Source organism: Schistocerca cancellata, chromosome 1, assembly GCF_023864275.1.
Source record: "Schistocerca cancellata isolate TAMUIC-IGC-003103 chromosome 1, iqSchCanc2.1, whole genome shotgun sequence".
In the NCBI taxonomy this organism is placed as follows: Eukaryota; Metazoa; Arthropoda; class Insecta; order Orthoptera; family Acrididae; genus Schistocerca; species Schistocerca cancellata.
In genome coordinates, this window is record NC_064626.1 from 1,259,424,636 (window position 1) to 1,259,430,635 (window position 6,000).

Consider the following 6,000-nt stretch of genomic DNA (forward strand, 5'->3'; position numbering starts at 1 on the left):
GTCTTGTATTTGTGACTCAATTTCGATGCGACGTGTCTTGCACCGTGATGTGGTCCATGGCTCCCAGGAACATTCCACGCACAGCTACCGTCCGTTGTAGTTTTGACAATTCCACGCGGCATGTGCAGCTAAGTGCGTTGGAAATTAGTGATTGACTCGTAGATACGTTCAAGGTAACTTCAGAACACGGCTTACTTCGATTCTGAATCGTATTTGTTTTATGTCAAGTTTCTAGATCCGCTTCGGGCTATCGCGGTGGCTCTAAAAGTGATCTATTGGTTCAAATAGCTCTGAGCACTATGGGACTTCACATCTGAGGTCATCAGTCCCCTAGAACTTAGAACTACTTAAACCTGACTAACCTAAGGACACCACACACATGCATGCCCAAGGCAGGATTCGAACCTGCGACCGTAGCAGTCGCGCGGTTCCGGACTTAAGTGTCTAGAACCACTCGGCCACAACGGCCAGCCAGTGATCTATTCTGGCGAACGCGGAGGTGGAATATACGAATATTAGGGTGTTCAACGTTCCGCCCGAAGTTGATTTTCCTCAAGACCGTCCTGCTTCCGTTTGGGGACATGGAGAATATACAGCAGGAACGCTGTTCCGCTCAACATCGTTTGCAAGTTTATAGTGTATAGTGTTTATAGTGTTTATAGTGTCGATCCTCGGACACGGTGGTCAAATGGAATATGCCTTCTCATTTGCAGGTGTGTGGTTACTGGGTACATGTTATTTACGTAGGGCAAGAACGGACCCTTTTGTATATAATTAGACTGGACACCTCCGCACAGCGTTGTGTCACTGTTGTATGATCAACTTATCAACAACGTAGAAGGTTAACTTTAGCTGACTTGGCTCCCAAACTGACAGTCACTGTGTATTTGATTTTATCGTGGCTTTTCCTGTCTACTTTGTGAATATCAGGCACCAGACAAACAATAACAGATAATGATAATAGTATGTGATCAGAGTATGTTAACACAAACTTTGGGCGCTTGACAATGGCTTTTTGCGTAAGGTCTGTTCAATATAAGTTTGACCGTGAGTGATTTTTCTGAAAATATATCTTCATCGGTTTTCGCACATTGAATAATTCCAAAGTTTTGTTTCGTGCTGGACCATTGATGATAATTGTAACACAGAACCTTTAGCTATGCCAAGACGCCGTTACATTGGAACTATAACTTGCAACATAAATGAAACACAAGATTAAAGAATATCACTGTATTCACAAATTACTATACTAAATTAAATTACATACCAAAAAAAAATGGTTAAAATGGCTCTAAGCACTATGGGACTAAACATCTGAGGTCATCAATCCCCTAGACTTAGAACTACTTAAACCTAACTAACCTAAGGACATCACACATATCCATGCCCGAGGCAGGATTCGAACCTGCGACTGCAGCAGCAGCAGCGCGGTTCCGGACTGAAGCGCTTAGAACCGCTCGGCCACACCGGCCGGTAATTACATACACTCACATTAATTCTGTTGCTGTGTGTAACTATGAGTGCGCCTAGTGAGAGTGCGTCTCAATAAAATAGAATAATGGAGGTGTGCCAAATAATTATCTACAGCGATGGTAGATATGGATCCTATTTGGACATCTACCAGAACAAAAAAGTTTTCGTCTTCTCCACAAGACAACTGAACTGCGTAATTTTTCAAATTTTTCAGCGATTGCACGCCACAATCGATACAACCGCTTATACAAATTAATATTTTTACCTAATTCTTTATTTATAGTCTGAATATACATCAACGTTTTTGCAATATATCCACGCCCATCCCGCAAATGTGTCCTTAAATGGCTAACTAAGTTTCTGAGGCGCAACGCGAGCGTAGCGCAATTCCGCCTTTAGGGACTTCGCCACTGTAGCTTCCGCTTCACCACCACCTCTCTTAAGCGTAGACGGATGCAAGATGTTAGGAGTCAGATGGTTCCTGTTGTGGGTTGGCAGGAGAACCAACACCGGTTTTGAGAGGAAGCCGAAAGGCACGCGTTTTAGTTCACGCAGGCTGGCGTGAGGTCTGGAACAGGACAAGGAAATTAGACATTAGCAAAAAACGTACGTAGCTGCTGGAATACTTAACTTTAATCCATAAATGGTGAACATCGCTCTTGAGGGTACATTATTCATAATCTCATAGTAACTGGTAATGGCGCCTTGCTAGGTCGTAGCAAATGACGTAGCTGAATGCTAGGCTAACTATCGTCTCGGCAAATGAGAGCGTATTTTGTCAGTGAACCATAGCTAGCAAAGTCGGTTGTACCACTGGGGCGAGTGCTAGGAAGTCTCTCTAGACCTGCCGTGTGGCGGCGCTCGGTCTGCAATCACTGATAGTGGCGACACGCGGGTCCGACGTATACTAACGGACCGCGGCCGAATTAAAGGTTACCACCTAGCAAGTGTGGTGTCTGGCTGTGACACCACAGTTCCTCTTCCCTTCTCAGCTCCAGTGCTAAGATTCCGTTGGAGGAGGCCCCTCACCTCCCCGAGTTCAAACCAGATGATAATATGTCAACTGCTGTTCAGTATTCGAAAACGTCCAGCACCTCCTCCGATTTGTCTCCCGGGGCCCTATACCTCACATGAAGATCGGCCTTTTCCGTATCTCCGTACTGTATCGACGGACTTCCCGGCCATCTCTGAGTCTGTAACGTATTCCCATCCTTTTTCTGCAGCCTCGGATGGGGAAAGCACGCCACAGGACGCGTGCTGATCAGAACCAGATCGGCACGTGTGTGCCAGCAGAACATTTGCTGACGGTAAAAGACGTACCGTCAGTTTTCGTTTCTGTTGGTTCCCAGGAGCCGCGCCGTGGGGTGTATTCTCTGTACTTGCTACTGAATTTCCGCTCGAACCCTCTACGCTGCCACCTGCGGCAGTCGGCTTCCCGCACAGGCACAACAAACAGCATTTTCAACCTGAGCCCGCAGCACAGCGAAACAAAAAATTAAAAAAACAGAAAGAGGGTGAAAGAGAGGAATCCACTTCTTTACATTCAGATTCATCCGTTGATTCTGCCATGAGCTGTTAACGGTCCCTATACCTTTCTTACCCTGAATGTGACCAGAATTAGTTTCTAGCTTAGACTTGCGGAGCTGCGACAATTTATTTACGGTTCAAGTGCGGATGTGACATTTTCGCAAGAAGTGTTATTTGACCATTTCTCTATTCTCGGCTTTTCTACTTTCTTTAACGTGGCTCCTGAACTATCTGTTAGTACTGCGTTATTTTACAGAGAGGAAATACCACTGACTGATTTCGAAGTTCTTGATGACGGCCAAGGAATAGCCTTACTGATTGTGACCTTACTTTAATTCTTCTTTATACCGCTTCAGAATCTGGTCGCTCCACAGATCGTGCGTGTTTTGGTAAAGAAGATGTAGTTTATTTACTTCGTAAAACTCCATCGAAACTTTTGTTACGCGGAGGTTTTATATGTACACTCCTGGAAATTGAAATAAGAACACCGTGAATTCATTGTCCCAGGAAGGGGAAACTTTATTGACACATTCCTGGGGTCAGATACATCACATGATCACACTGACAGAACCACAGGCACATAGACACAGGCAACAGAGCATGCACAATGTCGGCACTAGTACAGTGTATATCCACCTTTCGCAGCAATGCAGGCTGCTATTCTCCCATGGAGACGATCGTAGAGATGCTGGATGTAGTCCTGTGGAACGGCTTGCCATGCCATTTCCACCTGGCGCCTCAGTTGGACCAGCGTTCTTGCTGGACGTGCAGACCGAGTGAGACGACGATTCATCCAGTCCCAAACATGCTCAATGGGGGACAGATCCGGAGATCTTGCTGGCCAGGGTAGTTGATTTACACCTTCTAGAGCACGTTGGGTGGCACGGGATACATGCGGACGTGCATTGTCCTGTTGGAATAGCAAGTTCCCTTGCCGGTCTAGGAATGGTAGAACAATGGGTTCGATGACGGTTTGGATGTACCGTGCACAGGGTGTTGGCCCTGTGTGCCTCGGTCGTATGCAGTCCTGATTGTGGCGCTCACCTGCACGGCGCCAAACACGCATACGACCATGATTGGCACCAAGGCAGAAGCGACTCTCATCGCTGAAGACGACACGTCTCCATTCGTCCCTCCATTCACGCCTGTCGCGACACCACTGGCGGCGGGCTGCACGATGTTGGGGCGTGAGCGGAAGACGGCCTAACGGTGTGCGGGACCGTAGCCCAGCTTCATGGAGACGGTTGCGAATGGTCCTCGCCGATACCCCAGGAGCAACAGTGTCCCTAATTTGCTGGGAAGTGGCGGTGCGGTCCCCTACGGCACTGCGTAGGATCCTACGGTCTTGGCGTGCATCCGTGCGTCGCTGCGGTCCGGTCCCAGGTCGACGGGCACGTGCACCTTCCGCCGACCACTGGCGACAACATCGATGTACTGTGGAGACCTCACGCCCCACGTGTTGAGCAATTCGGCGGTACGTCCACCCGGCCTCCCGCATGCCCACTATACGCCCTCGCTCAAAGTCCGTCAACTGCACATACGGTTCACGTCCACGCTGTCGCGGCATGCTACCAGTGTTAAAGACTGCGTATGCCACGGCAAACTGGCTGACACTGACGGCGGCGGTTCACAAATGCTGCGCAGCTAGCGCCATTCGACGGCCAACATCGCGGTTCCTGGTGTGTCCGCTGTGCCGTGCGTGTGATCATTGCTTGTACAGCCCTTTCGCAGTGTCCGGAGCAAGTATGGTGGGTCTGACACACCGGTGTCAATGAGTTCTATTTTCCATTTCCAGGAGTGTATTTTTCGTCCTGTGGCTCAGCCGCCTAATTTTAATTTCATTAAGGGACTAACTAGATGATTTGGTGCACTCTTCGCAAATATGCGATGCATGCATCTGTCACTATTCCACTGTCACCAGGTGCAGCAGCAGACTTGGTCGCTTTTATCTCTGTGATTCTTTATGTGTACAGCTGTTAGCGATGGTCGTCATACTCACTGTTTCACAGATCACTGTGCTGTAGCTGTAACCTTAAATCACGTCCGCGACCAGTGCAACTACAGGTGGTCCATTGATCGTGACCGGGCCAAATATCACACGAAATAACCATCAAACAAAAAAACTACAAACAACGAAACTCGTCTTGCTTGAAGGGGGAAACCAGATGGCGGTATGGTTGACCCGCGAGATGGCGCTGCCGAAGGTCAAACGGATATCAACTGCGTTTTTTTAAAATAGGAACCCCCATTTTTATTACATATTCGTCTAGTACGTAAAGAAATATGAATGTTTTACTTGGACCATATCTTTTACTTTGTGACAGATGGCGCTGTAATAGTCACAAAAATATAATTACGTGGGATCACGTAACATTCCGCCAGTGCGGACGGTGTTTGCTTCGTGGTACATTACCTGTGTTAAAATGCACCGTTTACCAATTGCGGAAAAGGTCGATATCGTACGTTGATGTACGGCTATTGTGATCAAAATGCCCAACAGGTGTGTGCTATGTATGATGCTCGGTATCCTGGGCGACATCATCGAAGTGTCCGGACCGTTCGCCGGATAGTTACGTCATTTAAACACGAACTGTAACAAATTATGATGTCCAAGTAGACGTTTTAGCTGTTGTTGCGGCTAATCCGCACATCAGTAGCAGACAAATTGCGCGAGAATCGCGAATCTGAAAAACGTCAGTGTTGAGAATGCTACATCACATCGATTGCACCCATACCATATTTCTATTCACCACGAATTGCATGGCGACGACTTTGAACGTCGTGTACAGTTTTGCCACTGGGCACAAGAGAAATTAAGGGACGATGACAGATTTTTTGCACGCGTTCTATTTAGCGACGAAGTGTCATTCACCAACAGCGGTAACGTAAACCGGCATAATACGCACAATTGGACAACGGAAAATCCACGATGGCTGCGGCAAGTGGAACATCAGCGACCTTGACGGATTAATGTATGGTGCGGCATTATAGGAGGAAGGA